The sequence below is a fragment of the Poecile atricapillus genome, chromosome 4 (assembly GCF_030490865.1).
Source record: "Poecile atricapillus isolate bPoeAtr1 chromosome 4, bPoeAtr1.hap1, whole genome shotgun sequence".
Taxonomy (NCBI): Eukaryota; Metazoa; Chordata; class Aves; order Passeriformes; family Paridae; genus Poecile; species Poecile atricapillus.
In genome coordinates, this window is record NC_081252.1 from 6,081,501 (window position 1) to 6,106,026 (window position 24,526).

A 24,526-nucleotide genomic window follows, 5' to 3' on the forward strand; every position below is an offset into this window, starting at 1 on the left:
GGAAGGGCCGATGAGACAGAGCTGGTTGAACTGGGTATTACACAAGGGTTGCAACCCAAGAAACACTTGCAGCAAGGACACGGTTCCTAATGCCATTCCATAGAGAGGAAAATCTGGAGCCAGCCCAGAAACCCGTGTCTGCTTCAAGAAAAGCCCAGTCATTGTATCCTCAGCTCCTAATTGCAGGCACCCCCGTGGGGCTACAGCGGGCAGCTGCAAGGAGGAGTGGCTGGAACTGCCAAGACAGATGTGAGGTTCCTCTGTGAGGAATGAGGAACTCTCTGAGGCAGCAGGACACAGCCAGACTTGGCACAGTCCCTGCTGAAGACAGTCAGGAAGCAGGACGGAACAGAGCAAGGCACAAGTTTTAAATGCACGCTCTCTTGTATCAGCTTGAGGCTCACGTAATTTTCACTTGCTGGTTTGTATGGCAGGAGTTCAAAAGAACGCAGGAAGAAGAAAACAAACAATTCAAAGAGTTCTCTAAGCCTTGACAAGATACAGTTCCTTTCCTCCAGGGACAGCAGCATTTTCCCCTGAGCAACAGAACTTGCTGGATACTCTAGTGCTGTATTACAGCTAAAATAACTCACAGTGCACCCCTGACAGCGCCATCCTTGGGATGCTCCTCACATGACACACCGTGGGACCTATGGAGATTGGGACAGCGACCTTTATCACATCTCTAGACGTGGCTTCAGGGAAGATGGTCCTTGCTCACTATCATTTCCTACAGTAAAACCAGACAAAAGGTCTAATTCTCAATGTACCTACAGTGAGTGTGTGAGAAGCAGCATTTCAGAAGAGGACAGTACCTGAAGAGTCTCACTTTCATTACAAAAGAACACAATACTTTATTAAAGGAAGGAAAAGTCATGATAGCTTCGACAGCAATAAAAAATATCCAAGAATAAGAAAAAGGCTTAAAGGAAAAAAACAGAAAGAGTCTAGGAAGTCTGCACAAGAGTTCAAGCTTGTTAGTATTGTTCTAGTGAAAAAAAACATGAAAAAACCCCCATAGATAGCATAAGCAGTCTCAGCTCTTTTTGATTTCTACAGTCATGGAATTCAGTGACAGAGGAATGTGGTCCCACCTGTACCTCAAAGCACTTGAGAACAGGTGTCAGATATTATATGAATCCAAAGTTCCACAAAGCTGATGTCACAAGAAATTTTACCTATAGAATAATTCATATGGTATTTTTCCATGGTTTGAAGCAATAAAATTTGCATGTTTTTTTTTATCTAGAACTTCATTGCTTTAAAAGAACCTGCATTTGTTCTCCTACAACCTGCATTTGATGTCCTATTTTGCATTTTCATGCCACCATGTTAAAATTTAGACCTGAACCCTTTACCTCTGCTGCTCAAAGTAGCAGGTACCAAAATGCTCATTTTAAGGTGAAAATTAGCATCTTGGAATATTCAGAATTTGGTTTTTCACTTACAGTCTCACTATGGAGAAGATCTTGCTAAGAGAAAGCTGAGTCACGGAAGCAAGTGTTGCATTTTGTTATGAACACAGACAGCAAGGCTCAGTGCTCCTGTCATCTACTGCAGAAGCCCAGAACTAGTTCACATGAAAATCTTGCTGGCAGGATAAAGAAATATCACCTTCTTAAGCAGAAGATTTAGCACTCTGAACAGCACTGCTGGGCAGTCACAATTACAGGCATCTGCAGGCAATCAGCACAAAATAGCTGCATCTGAATAGAGATCTTCAGTTTGGATTGGCTTGGGGGGTTTATCATTGCTCTGCTTGTTCTGTTTCAGGTTTTTAAATTCACTAACAAAGTGCCACTGATGACAGAACAAATACTGTGAGGAACCCCAAAGACATGAAGCACACCTCGAGTTCCTACCACTTGCAGCTTTCTTTCGTTTGTTGTTTCATTGGTAAGAATAAAGGACCAAATTCTTGACTTCTGTAAATCACGTCACCCTGATAATTTAATGGAAACTCTTCCAGGGAACACAGCCTACTAAATTCTTCACAGGAGTTCTCAATCCAGTAAAAAAAGATGCTCAAGTAAGAAACTAGGTACCTGCACAGGCACAAAGAACTGCACAGAATTTAAAAATAAAAAGTCTATTAAAGTTGAGTCATGACTATCAACACAATTTTTAAAATGACAAGAAACTTTTCTGCACTGTGGTAATACCAAGACCAAAGCAATGGTCTCAACTGAAATATCCATAAATAAGTGAGGAATTGTTCTCAAATCAAATTTGTCAAAGCCCAGTAGGAAAACTCTGGTTTAGTCTTACCTCAGGCCCGTGCTAGGGCAACTGCTTACTGTGACCCTTGAGAAGAAACAATACAGCTGGGTCAAATTTATAAGTAAAAACATCCTGTTAAAGGGTAACAAAAACCCTTTTCATCAAGAACTACTAAAAGAGAGCTAGTTCTGGGTTGAGTATCCATCAATATTATTCAGGTAGATCACATTTTTCTGGGGACATATTTTAAATAATTCTCTTCTAATAATCCCCATCATTCTCATCCTGTTCTTTACCTGCCTGGACAGTGCCACAGTGCTGGTGACATGCTGGTGATTTATTACACAAAGGATGAGTTTTAAATGAAGAGCAGAAAAAAAGGAGGCATATTGTTTAGTGTATTACTACAGACATTTAAATCTCACATGATTAGAATGCTGCTTAACTGCTTTGAACATAAAGGTCTGCTCTGGCCAGTCACTAAGAAATACAAGTTCCTCAAAGGAAGCATTCTGAAGTCATTTTAGCGTTACTAGAATGGAAATCTTTGGATATAGAGATGATATGGTAGGAAGCAGCAAAGTGCAACTGAACACAACCAAACCTGGGGTGAACAGCAGGGCTCAGATTGTTAAATCAGTTACAAAAACACCAAACAAGCGTCCAAACCCTGAGCATGCCTACTTACAGCATTATTTTACTGACTGAAGTATTCAACAGCTCAAAGGAGTAAATCCAGGCTGAGAATGAGACCTTACAACTGCATATTAAAAAGATATTTTCAGCTTGTAAAAATGGTGATATGAGACATGACAAGGGAAGTCTTTGAGACCCTTTAATATCACCTAACATACTCTGGAATGTGTGAATATTGAAGGGCTTCTATTCTCTCATAGCTGTGAAGGAAATAAAAAAAAAAAAAGGCAATGGTTTAGGCAGCACAGCAATTCTGGTGGATAGAAATTCTTTTCATTCTTTTTCAAATCTTTGAGGTAAGCAGTTCTCAGTTTCTACTGTACCTGTGACATCCTTAGCTCCATGCTGCATTGCCTAATGCAGCACTAGAGACACCTTTGAAAAGTCTCTAGTGATAGAGATCCAGGATAGAGATCCATACATGACAGTTTGTCAAGAAAAAATATTTATAACCATTAAACGTACAATGTTTAAAAATAGTTTAAAAGAAGGCTCTGAAGACTTCAACAGAACATAGAAGTTTGGTTTAGTCTTCACATCACTCTTCACCTTCACACAAAACTTTCTACAGGAAGAGCTTTAAGCTCCTGACATCACACAATTTTTCTGAGATAAACCCTGTAATTCTTCAGCAATTGCAGAAACTTCACTATCTAAACAGTAAATGATTTGCTCAAGGTCTCTGAGATACATGTCCAGCACACTGTCTGGTCCATGCCCATACCATTACTTCCCTTTTCTCCTACAGCTGCCAAGAATAAAGAGTTAATAAGGCAGAGTTCAGCACCATTCCTTCAGAGAGAACTGCCTGGGATGCTGAGAGCGAGAGAAACCCCGTTTCTTTCACTTACCATTTTCTTAGGAAGAGAAACCCCCACCACACCAAACCCTGAAGCAATTATCCAGCACAGCACACCACGTAGTGAATTGAATAATAGAAAAGTTTTCTGCCATTTCCCGAGGGTTGCACATGACAGCTGAAACGAGCAGCAACACACATCCATTTCTGATGGGATCTGGGGAATCCAAGCAGCTATAACCACCTGAAGTTATGAAGAATTACCGCACTAGGCTGACAAATTTTGCTCCCCAGCAGAGCCATAACCAATTCTCACAAACACCAGAGGGCAACAGCGTCGCGCAGAACGCCGCGAGGAGAGCGAAAGGGAAAAGCCCGGCCACTGAAGGGCTGCTGCGGGGACCGCGCCGGGCAGATGCCGAGTGCGCCGGGAAACAAGAAAAACCAACCCAAAGCCCAAGAAACACCAGCGAACAGCCCCGCAAACGCTGCCTCCGCAGCGGGAGCCTCAGCGCCGGGCAGCCGCCCCGTCCCGCCGCGCTCCCGGCCCGGGCGGTGCCCGCAGCGGAGCGGGAGCCTGCGGCCGGCTCGGGCACAACTTTGCCGGGATCAGGGGGCCGGCGAGCGCCGACTTGTGCGGCTCGGCCGCGCCGGGCCCGCGGGCACCGCCCGCCCCGCTGCTCACCTCCAGCCGCGCTCCGCCGACATGTCCCCCCGCGCTGCCTCAGAGCCCGCTGCCGGCCGTGCCCTCAGCACAGGCTCCTCCGGGAGAGGCGCCGGCACCCGGCGGGCGCGGAGTCGCCCCGGGCGCGGAGGTGCGGCGGGGCTGCCGCCGGGGCTGCAGCACCGCCCGCCAGCCTCGCCGCGCCCTCCCGGAGGAGGAGCCGCGCTCGCCGGCCAGGGGCGGCCGGGGGCTCCGCCGCGCCTCCTCCCGCATCGCCCGCCCTCCTCCGAGGCTCGGCCGGGCCGGGGGCGGCCCCGGGCCCGGGCCCTCAGCCTGCTGCCGCCCTCAGGCTGCTCCCGCCCTCAGCGAGCCGCGGGCCCGCCCCTCACGGCACCTGCCGCGCTCCCCTCCCACACGAGGGCCGCCGCGCCCTCCCTTGTGGGATTCTTAATCCCTGTCTTAAATAAAGTAGGATTTAGGATTTTTCTTCCCCGCTCCTCCGAAACCAATTTAGGAAGCCCGTGCTGCAGGCGAGCTGAGGGGAAGTTGAAGTCGCACCCTCCCGCCCAATCCCCCGCTCTCGGAGCAGCTTTAGGCCGATTTCTGAGCCGGGAAAAGGCAAGGGTGGAAATTCCGTGAGGTCAATTCCATTTTGTCAAGACAATGTAGGGTTAAAATCTTGAGAGAATGCCAGTTAATGTGTTTGCAGCCTCGCTGCTTTTCTTTATTGAATTTCCTAACCCTATGTTAAACACAGTTAGTCCCACTGCATTTTTCACTGATACCCTGCATCCCTCGCTCTGGAGATGGAGCTGCTCCATTACTGCAGGTGAGGGAGTTACGGTTCCCCGTCTGAACTGCATCAGCTTCCACAAAAGGGAAATAAAATTAATAAATTTTACAAGTGCCCTCTTGATCGAGCTAATTTACCTACAATTGCCCAGTGATTGTTAGCTCACCTAATGGCTGACAGTTCAATACATCGGATTAACTCCATCACTGGTGCTTGTCTGTCCAAACCTTCCTTTCTGTGACTGATGCAAGGCAAAAACTTCAAGGAGAAAAGTCACCCGAACGTTGCCTTTCCAAACATCAGGAGAATTGACAGCTCGTAATTCAAGAATACTGTCATTTACTTTCTCCTCTTTTTCTCCCTTTAATTCTCATGACACACTGAATACCCCAAATTTTACTGTCTTCTAAGCTAAAAAACAGCGCAAGGTCCATCAGCTAGACTTAGAGCAGAAAAGAGAACTGGTCAAAAGGGTTTACAATGTATAAGGTTATTGATCCTTGGAACAGAGACTCCATCTGAAATCCTGTTGCCCTCTCAGTATTCTACAGAAAGGGATTTTCTCCCAGATTAAGCTTCTCGACCAGCAGAATATCCTGACAGAGTCTTGTTTTGGGGACTCTACTTTTCTTAGAACAGGCTAGGAAGCATGGGGTGGAAGTCAAGTGACTAAAATTCTCAGCTGTGAGCTCCAACTCACGGTTTCTCTCCTACCCTTCTCTCTGAGCAGCTGTTTTTAGGTTATCGCTGGCCAGCCTGGACAGAAACGTGTTGGAGAGCGCTTGTCCTCGGAAGCACTTGCTTGCTCACCGAGATGTGCCAGACACCTCACAGCTGAGGGCTGCGGTGCTCAGCGTCACCAGCTGCAGCGCTGAGCGCTTCTGGCAGGAATATTAACAGCTTTCATCATCCTTGGTGCTACTTTTCAGGTTTTTTGCTCTTGAGCTGTCAATGCAGCGTGAACTGGGAGTGATGTCTCAGCTGTTCTTTGAGCAATACATCTTAGGACACCGCTGACTGCGCTTCTGGCCAGGATTTCTGCCTGGCACACAGTACTTGACAAAAAAATAGGAAAATGAGTAGTAAATCCAGACAAGAAATCAGGGAGGAGGAAAACCTACTGAACTGCAGGCAAGACAGAGACACATCTAGACAACTGCTAGACTCCACCGTGAACTAAGGACTCAGCTTTCTGCCTTTCTCACTGCTGGCCTCTACACACAAATGCTCCCTTTCCCATTCATGTTTTGCTTCCAGCTCAAGTCTTCACCTGTTCCACGTCCTTCTGCACCATCAGCAATCTCTCTTCCTCAAATGAACTGAATCCCACCCTGTCTCAGGGTCTCAGCACTTTCAGGCAATTGCTGCAAGAAACGCTTCTAACCACTGCATGGCTCTACATCTGCAAATGAACTCCTGGTCCTGCTGAAACCTGTGCAAAATTTTGGTTATTTTTGGTGTGGTGATCATTACTCCAACTCCCAGCACAGATTGCTCATACCATGTACAGACTGACTACACTGCACGTCAGAAGGGTCGTCACCGTTTGGAGCGTTACTTGTAATAGCAACACTTTTCCATTTATAAAGAAATACTTTTTCCAGTCCTGCCACTTCAAAGTTTAGAGACATCTTTTAACCAAACACTCATTTTTATTTGTATTATTTTTGTTGGCAATTTCTTGCAGGAAGACATTAAATTGAGATAGGTATTTGAAAACAAGGAGCATCAAGGCAATTGCTTGTTATTAGTCATTTCATGATTACTTTTTTAAAGCTATTACAAATGCTGCTAGTCAAAAGGCAAACTTATTGTAGATTTATAATGCTCTTCGGATTAATCAGAAACTCGTGAAACTGGAAAAGGTTTTCTTTACAAGTTGCATCTATATAATGAGGAGAAAAATGTGGCCTAACATTTAAGAAATGCTTGTGGTCCAAAATGTAATCAGCTAAGAGGCTATCTCAGAAAAGAAAAAACCCCAACACTGTTCAAGTTTACAACTGAGCTACATTTTTCCATTATTGTGATTACAATACCCTTCACTTGTGAAGTGTGTAATGACTATTCTGTAGCAAACAATACAGGAAACCAGCCACACTTAGGGATTTTCCCTATAAAGCCACTGGCTTTCAGATGGAAAACCCATTTATTGTTTCTTTTCAGAACTTTCTATTTAATTTTCAATAACTTAGCCTAAAAAATCTCACTATCTGCATACATGAAAGTAATGTCTTTCAAACCAGTGGAAGGAAGTTGCTCATTGCATGCTGTGGGTGCTGACTGCTTGGCAGCAGAAAGGCAGTTTTATCTCCAGGCTTAGAATAAACTATTGTTATAAATATGTTTTGTTCCACGTTCATCAGGGTATGGAGACAACTGTCATCTTTGCACAATGATCAAATGGGCAGCTCTGGAATTCAAGCAGCTCAGGAATTCATTAGGTGTGTGTGAGCTGCAAACCCACCCTTTACTGCTCAAGTCATGCCATGTGAAGTGTAAGACAGATCCATTAATGAGGAGGACTGAGCATTTTCCATTGCAATTTACCAAGAAATTTGCTTATGAAAAGAGAGAAAAGACTCTTCCTTCCCATTATATCAGGGTCAGAGGTTCCAAGATAATAAATATACAAAAAAAAAAAAATAATAGCAGCATTGATTCAGAATGTATTAATTTTAGTGAGTTTTTTTCAAATGTATGTCAATTTGAGTGAAAGCTCCTTAGCAATATTGAAATTGGTTACAGGAAAGGGATAATGGGGATGGAAGAAAATTAAAAAGAAACCAAGTCTCTGCAAGCACAACCAACAATCTGGAGCATCTCTGCCCTTTGAAAGAAAGTAATGTGTAATTAAAACTTCTGTTAAAAATTGATTTTAGAATATGTAATAAAATAGAGTTAAGAATCTGTATTATTACCCTAAAATCCATTTGTTTTCCACACCAATAACAAAAGAGAAGTTCTAAAATAGTCTTGTACATTGCAAAGAGGGAAAACATTCAAACTGCTATATCCAGCACTTCAGTTGAGCAGTAATACAAACACTTCCCAAAGCAGAATGTCATTCACAGGCAGCTGGAAAAATCAGCATAGTTTCATCTTTCATCTGCAGGATCAATGGCAGCACTGTCTGCTCCAAACTGAGAGCTCATCAGCTGGCAGTCACTGAGGTGAGAAAGGACGTGGGGACCAGTCAAAGTTAGGGATTGTCTGTCAGCAGCCAAAGTGATGTGTCTGGAAAATACTGCAAGCAGTTTTCAGACAGGAAAAGAAGAGGTGGATGTATGGAAGTGTTGATGCTGTTTCATATGGCTGAGGTACACCCTCACTTGGAAGGCTGGTTAAAGTTTGGGGAAAGTGATTCCAAGCGGAAGAGGTGGAGAGAAGAGCTGTCCCCATGATCAGGTGAATACACAGCATGATAGTCGAGGTGAAGGTTGAGAGCTGATATAGCTGCAGCACTCGAGGGGGAGACATTAATATGCAGTGGTAGCTCACAACTATTTAAGAAAAAGAGATTTTTGGCATAATAACAATTGGGTAAAATTGGTGCAGAAAGTTAGGATGGAAATTAGAAGAAGCCCTTAAATCACCAGAGCGAAGCAGACGCATTCTGTGAGCAGTGAGGGCAAAAAGTGTGGTTAACCTGGAGATGGAGCTTGAGTGACCATCACACATTGCTCATCACGGTGCTGGCCCGGCCTTGATGGAGGATTCAGAGCATCCATCCATCAGTGAGCCCAGAGTTTTTATAGCGCTGGGAGATCAAACCCAACAAGAACAGGAATAAATCCTCATCACTGATGCTGGAGTTGCTATCGGCTGTTTCAGCTGTGGTTTGTTTGTCACACTGGTTCTTTCAGGCTGTCTGTGGGCACTAGAGAAGAGGAGCACCTGCACTCTGTTCACATGAATATGAACATCTCCTCACAAGTCATCATTTTTTAATGAAAGCCTGTATTCTGGAACATAAGATGTTAGCCTCCAGGGAAACATATCAGCTTGTCATCTGTCCCACAAGTCAACAGGTAAAGAAAAAAAAGGGAGAAATTGTTTTCTTTCCTGCTAGAATTCATTTGAATACCAGATCTTTCTGCTTATTAATATTTCAGTTCTCCCCAAACATGAAATGGATTGAAATATCAGCTAAACCGGTAGAACTCTTATGTTTATCATGTATTATTTTGATTTAATCTTAAGAAATTACGTCAATAGGTTGCCCATATGTAATCATGCACCATGCACAGAGATCTTAATTACCCTGTTCATCAATATTCATGATAGCCCATATTATGCAGGTTATTATCCTATATTGTTATAGGTGATGCCCCATGAATACCATATGGGAGAGGGATTTAAAAAAGGTTACAGGCTAATAAGTGTATTTTATTCCACTCAGAAAACTCAAGAGAAACAGTTCTTTTCAAAGATCCAGAGACTGTAATTACATGCAAAATGTTAAGTCACCTTAAAGGCAAATGCTAACCCAGACAGACTGAAGATTAAAATGAAAAGCTAAAACTTCCTATTGTTAACAGTGCCCCACTGCACTAGATCTTGTGCAAATATATGAAAAAGGGGACTACCATCACAAGGAGTTGAATTCTACCTTTCAGCTTGGTTGTTCCAGAGCAGAAATTGTAGTAGGTTTAAGCTAGCAGCTGGTGGTCATCTAATAGCAGTGAATTATAACACTTTATAATGCCACAAATATTGTATGCAATTCCCTGTAAAGTTTCCTCGGAGATGTGCCTAGAAAATGCTGCTTTGGCATGTCAGCCTTACCACTTAATTTCATTTACCCATGTGTCGCCCTGAAAACTCAGCTTCTGAGCTTGCTAACATAGTTTTCTAAAGACTTTCCCAGGACAGTAACTGTAAACATAGATATGTGTTTAAAAAAATAAAAAAAATAATAATAATTAAAAAAATAGCACAAATACCCTGACATGCTTTCCTGATACCAACATTAAAGATTCTTTAGGAACTCTGTATCAGCCCACTATCCTACCTGGGAACAGAAGAGCAGCAAACATGAAGAATGATTTTATCCTAAATTTCAGTTTTTAGGATTCCACTCCGAGTTTTTCCAGAATGAAGAATCTCTTTGACTATCCACCTGTCAGACAGGCACATTTAGCACCGCCTCTATTTCTAAGCACAGATACTTAGATGTTGCTATGTAAATGAAAAATACATGAATAGTCAAGATCCCTTTTTTTTTGCTCCATGTATTTGAGCAAATGCAACCATAACACATTAAAGACTTGGAAGGTGGAAGTAAAGTATAAATCGAAGTTGCATCTCTTTATAATTTTCTATTACAGCAGTCCAATAATGGAATTAATAAAACTCGCATTTTCATGCTGTCAAGTTACATTAAAAAGCATTATTTAGCCCTCTCCAAACCTACACTCTAATAAATGTCAAGTTCCCTGTTATTAGGTATTTCAATATTTGTACAAAGATATAACGCAGATAATGAGAACACACACTGCAGACATGTGTGCTGTTATAATATTAACCTGAGATAAATAACCTGGGACAATTATTCCCAGTCTTAATAAAGCTGATTTTCTAATCAAATGTCAATAAAATGACTTGTTTTTAATATGGACACAACTTCAGTAATAACTTTGACTCACTGAATAATAACTTTCAGAATGAACAAGGAAGCACTGCTAATTTTTTTAAGACACTGTTCATTCTCCAACTGGCTTCCTTCACCTCAAGCACTCAGAACCCTCTCCATCCACTAAGGCAGTCCAAGGCTGGCACTTCACTTTCACTGCCATCTTTGTCCCTGTCACAGGAGAAGTGACAAGCAAGAAGATGGGAGATAACAGAATAAAGGGAATAGTTTATAGGGCAGCATCTTTGGTTTGTAGTCCATTTCACTGCTCACCAGCCAGGTCTCTGTTTTCAATTAGATTGTTCCAGTGCTTTTCCATAAGAAAGAAGATGAGCAAATTGCTGTAGTACACCTTCCCTGGCTCAGTCCTTCATTTGGCTGTCTGCTGGATGCATTCAGTTTTCTAGGAGAAGCTGACAAACTGAAAGTCAGTGTAATACCACGGGACAGGAATTACAAAGCAACTAAATGCAAACTGGCAATAGCAGCAGAGGTGATGCAAATCTTATGTCTTCAGGGCTCCTGACAGCTTGGAGTACTAATTTGGACCTTGACCGTAATTCTTCCCCTAATTCAAGAGCTTTCCTTTTTATTCTAGTCATTAACAATAAAATGGAATTTTTAAATGAATTTACATAGTCAAAGAGGGTGACATGTTTTCAACTTCAAACATTTGCATATTCTTAAGGGACTTGCTCATGTACCCTGCTGGTGAACCATCGAGGAAAAGATGGTTACCGTGTTACAAAAGCAATAAAACATGCAATTTACTAAAACACTGTCTGAAATATTATCCATGGAAGAACGAGTCTGATTAGCTAACAGGAACAGACAGGTTTATGATTGCAAGTTTTATGACTATTTGATAACATAAAGCACTTTTTTTTCTCAAAAGGAAGTTGCAGCACTTAATGCATTTGCTGAGCTTAGTCTTGTCAGCACTATAAATCATTCAAGTTGCACTCCTCAGAAATAAAATCTGCACTACATGGTTAGAAAATTACAGTGTGCTAACAAACTCCTTGAGAGATAATTTCTGATTTTCAATATCTAGCCCAAAGAACACTTATTCCTACAGTCAAAGGCATTTAGTGCTGATAAAAATATAAATAATATCACCGGTTACTCACATTTAATAATGACCATAACTGACCTGGAGCAAGTTATTCCTTACATTTAAAATCAGAAAAAGATGATCATCTTTGATGATGGGTTTCCATTACACTTGCAAGATGCAGTAATACAAGACAACTAGGCAATACACTTGGCTGACAGTTTTTCATAACATTTCCCTGGTTGGAAATTAAAAAAAACCAAAAAAGCCAAACTTGTTTTCTAGTCTTTCCTCAGCTTTTGGCCAGACTGAATTATTCAGTTGCTTCAATGCATCCACAAATCACATTTTCTCAGTGTTTGGTTCAAGCTCTCTTGTGTTGATTCTATCACAAACAAATATTAATGGAATGCCACAATCACACTTGCACAGCAAGGAAACCTTGAGGCATTACATCCTGGCACTGTCATACAGTTCCCAAGGGCAAGGGAGTCCTTGACTTCAGGAATAATATTTGTTATTTCTCTATTATGGCTATTTTAAAGACTGATGTTTATTTAAGGACTACTAATTATTATTTTAATGCCACATCAAACAACTTACTGACAAAACAGAGTTTGATATTAGAATGAACTTAAATTAAAATTACTGCAACATCATCTCTAAATATACCTGTTCGACCTGATTTTATATTAAGGAAAAATTAGGCAGAGCACAGCTGAATAGGTGATGGCAGATCAGAATTATCCAAGCACTAAAGAAATGCAATTAAGAAACAATAACCTGGCAGCCAATTTAGTAGAAATGACAGGATAACCTTTTCTAGGTATGTGGTCTGAAGTTCCATTAAGGCAGAAGTTCCCAGACTATTTTCACTGGAGATGCAGGTATTGAGACTGCAGATGTTCCACAGACAGCTCATTAGTCACACAGTGATTCCATTCACCAGGTTCCTTCCAGCTGACAAACTCAAAAGACATACAACAAAAAAAATATTAAAAACTGTGTTAATGATGTCACATTTGTCTATGAGCCATCTTCATTATTACAGAGAGGCCTCTGTGCCAAAGGAGACACTTTCAGAGTGTCTCAGAGACACACTAAGTCTTCCTGGAACAATCTCTATTAAAAACAGGGCTCGTCCTGCAGAAATCTTCTGCATCCTCACTTCCAGCTGCTCCATTTGCCTCGTGGACACATCTCACTTCAGCCATATGGAAGCACCCGTTCACTCAGTCTGCTTCCCTCCCATCTCACTTGCATTAACTGCTCATCACCTAACCCAGAGATCAGTCCTGTCCCATTCTTTCAGCACCAGCCCTGTTGATGCTAACAACAACAGCTTTCCTCTCAATTCTGACACCAAGGCTCATGCTGAGCACTACAAATGAATTTTTCATTTTGTTAAATCTTGAAGGAGCACAATAAGATAGGCAAACAAAGGCTGCAGAACTCTGGAGTGCCTGATGTTGGAATGATGAGCTACAAACATCTGAAGGAATTGAACAATATCCTTTGGTTAGTCTGAATTGTATTTTAAAAAGTATAAAAAAATATTCAGATTCTTCTCAAATTCATCACAGTTTTACCTTGCAATACTCTGGTCTCTCTGACACACAAATCTGCAGATTAATTAGTCCTCCAAAAGAGCTATGTGGGCACAAGGTTTCTGCCTAAGACCCCTTCCAAGCCGTTTTCCCTGCTTCTGTGGCTCAAGAAACCACCCGTTAAACTGGAAACAACAGATTATTAGCCCATAAGTGCAGCTGCTTGCATGCTGTCTGGTCTATTTACATATCCTTGAAACTATTATGCCCAATTTGTAGTTTGGATTGTTTCTCCCTTCTAGTGGTAAGAAGGGAAAAGTCTCTTTAAAAATGTCATCTCTCTTAGGCTTTCCACTGAATATACCACTCAGCCACCCTTAGGCCACTGCTATAAGGTAAAAAGCTGTGCCTTTATAAACCAGGTGCTGTTTTTCCCTGTACCTAGTTGTCTGTGCTGGGTGCATGCACTCCACTGTACAGATACTGCCAGCTGAGTACACTCCATAGTTAACAACCTGAAAGCAACTCTAATTTAAATTACTCCAATATTATATGCACATTCACCCTCCAGAAACGTAGAGTACTTGTCAAATATCACTTTCAAGAACCTTTGTTTAGCTGCTGCAACACCTACACACCTAAAAAAAATCTATTATAGCTTGTACAATTTTACGTTTTACTTCATGGCTACCGTAAAACAAAACAAATTATTTTGGTGCTGGATGGAATATTTTAACAGGAACATTTCAAATAAGTATTATCTTGGATAGCACTAGAGCATCAAAATACTTAGGGCTGTGAAGGAGCTGCCTTTTGTTCATAGCAGGCAAGGAAAGACTACACAATACTCTATTAAATACTCAGACGTACGTGTTCCTCAGGCCAGTTTTATTCATCAGCTACACAGAACTCCTGTGTCTTAATTCCCCCTGAAATCATGACTCCCTGCAGTCCTCTCCCAAGAAAAGAAGACACATACTAAACTCCCAGCTCAGAGAGTGCTGCCACCCAGGATTGTCAGCACAACCCTCAGAGGGAGCTGGCCAAAGAGCTGTTCCTCCCAAAGTGCTGGAGGGAAGGCTGGCAGAGGGCAAGGTATCTTAGAGCCCATCCTATGGGGCTGCTCCTGAACAGGAATTAATAAATCTATCAGTACTAGACTCCTCTGTGTGTCTGGGAAGGAGTTTAGCATTCTCTTTACCTGAGTTAACCAGACTGCTCCGTGTGTTCTCCCCATCTGCTCTCCTCCCTCAAGTGCTGTTATCAATCATCTCTGAGGCTGAATTCCCTTTGCTAGGGCAGTGTCACTTTTGTTTCCTAGCATCAAGTCTTTGGGACCTTCTGTTGTGTGATTTCTTCGCAGAAGATTTTAATCATTGAACCATTTGAATTCCCTGTCAAAATGGCCTCTGGAGACGGGTGATGGGCACCACCAAAACCTCTGGAATGATCAGCAGCTGTAGAAGCTGGGATTCTTCACTCTCCAGACCTGGAATCTGCCTTGCTTGGAGGAGAAGTTTCCATGCTGCTGTCAGCACAGCAGCTTAAGGAGAACATCACAATTGGGGTCTCACATGGTGATCCCCCTCCTCTTTATCATCTAACACAACTACAAACAAACCAAATGATACATTGCACAAGGAATAAGGGATGGTTAAAAGCAAATCTCTAAACTAAGCCTGGCAGGCTCACCTAGGAGTTCAACACAGCAAGGCAGGCACTCTGCACTACCTAGTTCATGGGAAGAGATTTCTAAACTCTACCAAATGAAGTTAAGAAATGAAACAGAGAGCAATAGAACCATATTTTAATTCATTTAAAGGGATGGAATAACACAGAATCTTTGCCATGAAACTAGGGGATTTTTCTCCCTTATCTAGTGCCTGAGGAAGATTAGAAATTGGGAAAAAAAAACCACTGAAACTGTAAATGCATTATGCCACCGGATAGAAACAAAAGGTAATTATTTGAAAACTAGAAAAAACTCCAAGAGGAAACATAAAACATGATGGAATATGGATTATTTTGATCCCCGAGAATTCCCCATGTTAAAGGCACGGAGAAAACCATCATTCACAAGTGGGAAAACAGAGGGAGTGTAAAAGTGAAATGCAGTTCTGACAAATGATGCTGTGTAGAATATGGGTTCCCAAAGCAACAGAAAAAAGGCACCCCGACAGCAGCAGCCTCAGAGATTGTATATTGCAGCTGAAGCACGCGGGTTTCTGGAGATTCACCTTCTCAACTGGCACACTTACTTGCCAAGGCTGCTCAACTTCTTTCATCTTCAACCACAAAACCTCCCAGTCCTTCCACAGCAATCACTCCATCAAATCAAGAGAGACCAAAAAATGTTCTTTTCGCTGTTCACAAGAATATCAAGTTCTGTGCCCAAAAGATACCATTTGAAGTAAGAAGGAACAAGCCAGCAAGTGTAGAAAACTGCTATTTGAAGAAGTGATAAAAGACAGCAAACTGAAGCCTGTGGTTAATACAAAACCCCATGATTAATAGAACACAAATGCAGAGGGATATGAGAAGCTTGCATTATCAAAGCAAAAATCATTTCTAACAAAAATCACCAAATTTCCAAGAATTGCACAGCACTTGTGGTGGCCACTCCTGATCTCTACATAATATGGCAGCAGTTCAATTGGCACTAATCTGTTCTTCTGGATACAAGCAGGGAAGAAGTCAAGGTCCCAGTGATATGCAATCCTGGAACTTCATTAGAAACCTTGCATCTTTCAATAGTTTAAATCCAAGCCAGAAAAGAACCTGCTTTGACACCAACTATCCTTAGGAGCAACATTTTGCAGCACCCAATTTGAAAAGGTTAACCTGCCGGGCAATAATACAGAAAAGAAAAATGAAAAGGAGGGCAAGGAAAATCATCTGCTGCTGAAACTGCTCTTCTACAAAAACAAAGTGATAGGAAGATTCAGCCCGTGAACAACACATTCCTCAAGCAGGAGAGAAAAAACACAATTCTTAAAAATCTCTTCGCTACATTAGAGATAGAAAATTGACTACAAATCAGCTGTTCAGGACTTGTTGCTTGTTCACTACTCAGACATCAGAATTACTACCACAATATTAGAAGAACAATCCAATCAGCATCTTCCAGGGATGCATTTGAATTCATTTGCTGGTGCCAGCCATGCTGGGCTTTGCTTCTATCCATCCATCCTGCTGCAAAAAGCTTCAATTCTGTTCTCACCATCACATCAGATCAGCTCTTGGACTCACAGCTCACCACAGACCTCGAAACAGGAGGCAAAGATCAACACCAGTTGGCCTTTCACAGCTTCTCACCCATCTATTACCTTTCTGGGGCCAGCTGCAGAAAATGGGGGGGAAGCCATTCCAAAGAACACTACCAAGGAAATCACACAGCACTCGGCACTTTTTCCAGGCATCACATTTTTAATGGATGATGTGAAGTAACACAGAAGCAATTCCTGTCCACAGAAAAAAGGATTTCAAATGGTTTTGTCTCAAGGACAATCACTGGATGTTGACAATTTCTGGTGCTGAAAGTTACATGAGGTCCTCAACATTGAGCAATCAATATCCCCACAATCTAAACGGTGAAATTACTACCTCGGCAAGGAGAAAAGTTTCAGCATTTGCAACTCATCTCCAAAGCTTAGTAGAACTAAACCAGCAGAATTTCCCTGAGATAGCACTGTGTTCTGGAACCCCTCAAATACTCACTAAAACAGACTTGACTTGCACTAGGACAGCCGTTCATGAAAATCTGGGGGAAAACCTAGGGGAAGTGGCCATGTGCACGCACATCCCTTCCCACAGCCGGCACAACCAAATCCTCCTTTGAATGGCCTCAAAGTTGAGCAGCACTCATTGGCACAGCCTCTTCTCCCACACACAGGCCAGGGAGCAACATGGCAGCGCCAGCCAGATGGGCAAGGACAAGAGAGAGCAGATGCCAACGAGGCTTTCAAGCTGTGCCAAGGGAGGTTGACGCTGGGCATTGGCAAGAACTTGTGCCCAGCAAGGGCCGTTAGATCCTGCAATGGCCTGACAGGGGGCTGCTGCTGGAGTCATCATTGTGGCACGTGTGCAAGGCAAGCCAGGCCGCAGCGCTCGGGCCCCGCTCTGCTGGCCATGCTTGCCGCCATGGCTCACAGCTTGGACTCAACATTCTCTTCTCAGGGCTCTCTGCAGCCAGGGCCTTCTGTGCTTCTGTGACATCACAGCCTCTGGGCACGGCACGCTGGCTGGCAACTGTCCCCAGCTGTTGCTGCGCCCCAGAGCCCAGGCAGAGCTGCTTGCAGACAGACGCCCAGAGCCTTTCTGCTGCTGCCACAGCACTATGGCTGCTCACGGCTCTTCCGCGCTCCTGCAGCTTTACCTGCTGCTGCTCTTGGCCCATCCCCTCGACCCATCCACCAAACCCGAGCGGAGCACGGATGCCTCTGCGACGGTTCCGGAGGATTTCCACCTGGAGGAGACGGACTCTGCGCTCATCTGGTGGGCGTCCAGGACACTCCTCCTCATCGACGTGCTCCTCATAGGAATGGCCATGGGATGGGCCCTTGGGAGAAGATTTCAGAGACGCTGGGGAGAGGTGAGGCACGGGTGGGGGGTCAGGCAGGCGGGATGGGGCAGACCTTGAGGGCCTCTTGGGCACCCTTTGGCCAATGCCCTGCGGCAGAAGGGGCCTGAGCTCCTGGCTGGGCAATCCGGCCCAGGGGCTGAGCCCCATGGACAGCACCAAGCAGAGGCGGCCAGAGCTCTGCCTGCTGCAGCCTCTTCCCCGGGGCAGCCCAGCCCAACTCAGCCCGAGTCTCTGTCTCCCAGGCCAAAGGCAGCCCCACACGTGCCGGCCCCGCTCTGCCCCTCTGCCTCTTCCATGGCGATCCCTGTGCTTTGCCTTGCAGCGCAATCTCCAGAGCCCTTCCGGCCCTGCAGGGCCCCGCCGCCATCCAAGACTCGGCTGACCCACGAAGTCGATGCAGCTGCTGAGGGAAAACCGTGACCTGATGCGGCTGCTCCTTCGCTCCAGCTCTCAGCCGAGGAGGCCAACCACCAAGACGGCGGCAAAAGAGGGCATTGGCAGGAGACTCCGCACCTCCCCGCAGCTCTGACCTCCAGCGCGGCACTCCGTCCTGCAGAACCTTACGGGGAACGGGTGACCAGTGCCCAGCCCAGGCACTGCGACGTTCCCCACTTTAGAAGTTAGACACACCCCTGTTGTTCGTTTTAGGATTCCCCACCACGTTTCCCCCAAGAAGTTGACCTTTCCCTTAGTGTTCAATTCTAAACAGTTCAAGTCTTGAAGATTTTTAGGCTTAAGATTCTTACCCCATAGTCTTCTAGAAACGTTGGATTGTAGATTTTACAAGTAGTCAAGTGAATAAAGTTCACGTTTTCTACACGTTGCTGCGTCATTTTCTTGATGTTGCACCTGAGACCTGGGGACTCCTTGAGAGATGGGTTTGCATGGCAGCTCCAGACTGCCTGCAATGGAGAGCCCCAGTGCCCCAGCAGGCTTTGCAAGAGTCCGGAGGGCAGCGGGAAAGAAGAAGGTGGCCAATGTTCACCTGCCTCCACCTTCCAAGGAAGCTTGGAGTCAAACCCTGTCTGCACTTTAGGGGGGACCCTAAAGGCCCCGGCAGGCATCAGGATGGCCCCAGGACGGGGGGCTCACAGGACTCTGGGGCACCACGAAAGGAGCAGGATCATCCCTGCAATGCTGCGAGAGAAATCCAGAGACGGCTCCCCTGGCATCCAGGCAAGGCCTGAATTCAGGCAGGCAATTCGATCCACAGGCTGCCTGGGCTGTGGCAGCTATCAGTCCTGCTTCATACATTTCTGGGGGGTTCATATATATAGATCTGTATTTAGTTCTTTGTATTTATCCTGGTGACCCTCAAAATAGGATTAGATTTCATTTTCCTACAAAACAAAACATCCGTTTTTTGATTTCTAGGAATCAACCATCTGTGCTCCCAGTTCAAATCACTTCTCTCGAACTTCTTCTGCATCTTGCTCCTTTACAGCACCATCAAATACCTCTGTTAAAATACAGAGCATCAGTGCAAAGACCAGAGTCTTGTTACTTTCTGAAGAAAGTTAACTTGGATGACATACCTGCTTTTAAAAGTCCAATAGGAACAAAACCTACAGATCAGCTTTAGAATTTCAAAAGCTGGTTCCTCAACTCTTCCACACCACTTTACTTTTTGGCGACATTCAGCAGCCATACCAAACAAGCACAGAAAAGAAATGGAAGAAGAAATGCAGATAGTCAGCAGCAGACCACCTACCAAAATACATTTGAAATGCAGCTCCAAGTTCTCAAAGAGCAAGTTTGAAGTGTAAATGGAGACACTCACAGAAAATTACTACCAGTTGCTACTTTTGGCATTTCCTCTGGGTTTCCTCTTCATTTTTTTATCTCTCACCTAGGGGAAGAGAAAAAAACCCAAACAAACACAACCTTTCAGGCAGAGAAAAGATGGGATTGCTCTTGAAGAAAGCATTGGATTCTGCCTGTAGAAGAACCTGTTGGGAAAAATATTAGCTTTTAGCAAAATGCCACTGTGCTGTTGCACTCGTTCTACCACTGGGAGAAAGAACAGGCACGTCTGTAAGGCTCCTGCAGCTCACCCTGGCTGAGGCTCATTGACCACTTAGCACTGCAGGCATCACTGGCAATAACCATGGTGGAAAATGGGGAGGGAGCTGGAGAAATAAATGCTTGCCATTGCCTTAGCAAAAAAAAAAAACCATCAAAAACAACCCACCCTCAAAACAAAGCTATGAAAATAGTTTGCCTCTGAATTCAAAGAACTAAAATTAACTAGATGATGTCTGCTTTTGGTTCAGCATTCATCAATCTGAATCTGAATATGCATAGGGGAATGAAAGGTAACTGAAGCTTAAAAATCATGTCTATTTACATGTGCATAGCCTATACTGAAGCACATTAAAAAGCAGTGTTTTGCTTGAAATCTGCGTGGTATTAACTCCATTCAATCTTATACTCACTAGGTAATTAAATACATGAAGAAATAGATATTTTTTTTAATGAAGAATGCATTATTAATTAGGAAGGCGTGGCTTTATCAGTCTGCTGATACCAACATTACTGAGCTAAGTTCAAAGTATTAACACAAGAACTTGATGACAGAAGCAATGTTCATCACAGCCTCAACAATAAAGTTGCAGTTCCAAGTTTTTCACATGTCCTACACTTGCTAAGGCATCTCCAGAAAGAGGAGTCAACTGAAAATAGCACAGGAAATTTGAAACCCATTTCTCCTTTTTTTTTTTTTTCCCCTGGACTTTCTTGTGGGCAACAGAAAACTCCTAATATGTGGAATGAAATGTAGTTTTTATGCCTGAGTCATGAGTCATCCCCTCAGTTCCAACCTGATCCAATGCTCACTTGAATCTTGGAAATCAGGGTCAAAGCAGAAATATGAAATTGCAATTGTATTCATGAAAGGAGCTCTTTTTTCTCCATTCCCCTCCCTCCCCCAAATACATCAACACCAAGTGAGAAAGGCTTGATTTGAAAGATAATTATTACAGAATTCAACTTGGACATAGCTAGCTTGCTACAAGTTCCAGCAGATAGAGAAACGAGAGCAGAATCAGAGGTTATCAAACTCAATAGAAATTCCAGCTCATGCTTGCCCCAAAAGCCTCATTTAATTGATCCAGGATTAAAAAGAAAAGAGAAATGAAAAAAATCACATAAAAGCATTTCACACAGTATATAGTGAAATACTATCATTTCCACCTGAAAGATTCATCATTATTATGTTTTTCCATAGTAAATTACAAAGTCTCCTGCACCCATCTTCCCAATAGCTGATTCTAAGAGCTTGCTAGTTTCATCCCTTAGGAAGCAAAAGGAGCCCCAAGTGTCTCTGGATCAACAGAAACTAAACAACAAAGCTTGACAAAGTCTATTCAATTGTCAAGAAACTCAAGAAAGATTTTCCACTCCAGAGATAGCTATCACCAGCTGATGAATTTTGCTAGGGCAGGTTTAGTGAAGAAAAACTAGGTCTTTATTAGCAAATCAGGTAGGAGTTGTTCTACCGTACTGCCAGGAGGATGGGAGTAGAAACACCATATTCTTCACAGCCTCATCCACAAAGAATTCCACCTGAAAATTAAGGCTGCTTTTCAGTTTGACCAAACAAATGAAAATTCACTCCTAAAACACAGTGATGGCAGCACGCTCAGTCTTTGCAATACAAAACTGGGAACTAACAGCAGATTCCTGATCACATCTCCAAGGCTGAGTGTACAGAACTGGCGTGGTGGCCAGGCCCTCGCTGACTGCCAAACCTCCAGCCACCATCCCTTCCTCTCACAGGGACAGGGCAGAAAATAACAACAGCAGAAACTAGCTTTTTAGCTTCAGCTAAAATCAGGAAGGTCATGGATGAAACAGACTGGAGTGGTTTAGAAAGTAGCACGCAGATTTAGCTTCAAACAAATCTTAATGATCAGCAATTGCAATGAATACTTCATTCTATTATGATGCATTATTATTAGACAGTCAGAGACAGCCAAGCTGACCTCAAGCATGCTGAAGCATCGGGGACAGGCAGTGCACATCTTCCCAGGAGCTGATTTACCCCTCCTTCTCAAGTCAATTCACCTGCACACAGCCCCACAGCAGAACTGCTAGGCTGCAAAATCAAAACATAGCTCTGCTTAAGAGTCAAACCCCAGGACACAGACCATAGTAAAGGAAGAATGACACCTGCAGCATTTGATTGACCTTCAAGGCCCTGAGAAGATGACAAATTCCCCAAGATGAACAAGTTCCCAAAATACAAAGCAAAGGACTGATTTTGATGGATCAAATGTTAAATAGGCCTGTGAAATTGGAGTTGTTAGGTTGCACATGAAAGAAGGGAAAAAAAAACCCCACCCCAACCCTCAAATGCTATTTTAGATCCCTCTTGGAAAATTTGCTTTAAAAAGAGAGAGGAATGGATACAATCTTCCCCTCACCTGGAGATTTTCATCCATTCAAGCCATTTCAAATCTGGCAAGAAAGCCCTACCACAGTCCCCGTCAAACAACATTTGCTTTCATTTTTGCTTCTCATTACTCCTTCAGAGCACTCTAAATAACAGCAAAGAAGGAAATTCAAGTTGCAATTCAAACACTAAGCTCTGGAATCCCACATTGCCTTCAAACAACTCTATGAAACACTAACTTCATGCTTCATGCTCTCCAATACAGAGAAGCCATTTCTTTGCACATCCTTTGGCTGCTAAAGCTGGAACTCGCATTTCTATCAGCAGATGGGCCTGATTCTCACCTTCCCCTGACACACATGAGCACTGTGGGCCCTGACTTTCTGGGCAGCTCACACTTCCTTGATTCAAACTCTTGACTTTGCTCTCTGGAACACCGCCCTTCCTGAATCCAGCCGAAGGTACAAAGCAGCCACACACCTTCTCAAGTTTCCAATCTTGAGATCTGCAACTCTTTCCCATTAGGATGCTTTGCAAAAACAATTAGCATCCCATGTTGCCCGTGTCTGCTGCAAGGACGAGCTCGCTGGCTTTTTTACTCCTATTTTTACAACATTCTCTTTCTAAGCTCATGACAGCTGTGGACAAATCCAGAGCAACACCCTGAAGCATTAAGAAACAGAAGCAACAGAACACAGAAGCTGCTGCTGCATTTCCTGTGGCCATTTGAGGCTGCAATTGCAAGTGTGAAAATATTGCAGTTCTGTCATTCAGGAAGAAGTACACCTTCCAAAGGAAATCCATTCAAAGCAGATTATACAGCATCGATTTGTTACCCATTTGAAGTTCTTACTGGAAGCCAAAGAAAGATTTCTTTGGTAGCCTCACAGCTTTACCTTCACCATTTAGAACGGAACTGTTACTCTGCTTGAAATTTAAATGGTTTTTTCCCCCAACAGTTTCATCTACCTCCTCACCAAGCTGATACGGAATAGAGGAGCACAGGTAGTGTGAGGAACAGATTTGGAATTACATAAATGGACTTACCATGTGGCTACAACTGATATTTCCAGCTCTGTGGGCTAAGAGCATCCATCCAATGTCCTGCCAGTCCAGCACTTCCTGATGCTATTTGCAGCCACTGCTTCCACACAAGTTAGAACAATGCACTTTGATGTCATGTGGCTGCTGCAAGTGCAACAACGGAGACACCAATTTCTAGTTGCAAGGTCAGGATTACAAATTTAAAACCTTACTCTTACAAAAGGTCAAGAATCTCCAATCCTGCTGGAAACAAGAGCTTTGAAGAAACCTAACTCTTCCAACTTCAGCCTGCTTACAACTTTATGTTATTAGCTTTTTCAGATAATAAAGGATTGTCTGTAGATTACTGTGGATTAAAATTATAACTGCAGACCTGAGTATTAGTCTCAAGTTTGATGGTATGAGGAAGGTGATGGTCTTCTTATCCATCCCTGTAATCACCATGATGCACTGTCTCGACTATCTCCAACAGGTTGTTTTTTGTTTCAACGTGGATAAACTGTTTTATGAAGGTTGGAACAGGGAGAATGGCTGCCTTCCATACCAATCAAACAGGTTCGATTTTCAAGTGATTCAAATTGGATCAAAGTCTTCAGACCCAAATAGGTGTAGCCTCGGTGAAATACAGAAGCCCTTATGAAAGCCTCACTCAGAAGGCGTGAATAGAATAAATAAGAAATTCATCATAAAAAAATGAAGAAGGAAAAAACCTCCATTCCCTAACACTGCAGAATTCCAGCCAAGTAAAATCTCACTCACTTTACAATGAAAGGAAAATAGTTTAGTGGGGGTGCCAGGGACAAGGCGAGGATATACGGTGCCAGGGAGGATTCTGCACTTAGAGATGCTGAGTATCCAGCCAAGAGACAGAAATTCAATTGCCAAGGCATTTGAATGAAGTCAGTTAAGTCACATCATCTTTTCTATCTCAGTGATTCCATCTGACAAGAAAGCAAAGGCGGGCAGCAGAAAGCAGGGGAGCTGCTGCACTCAGGGGGAGGGATCAAATGAAGTACGATGGTTCCATATGCACTATGGGAAAAGCAGGAGGAAGAGAGGAATAGCTCTAAAATTAAGATGGAATTTTAACCTCTTCCTT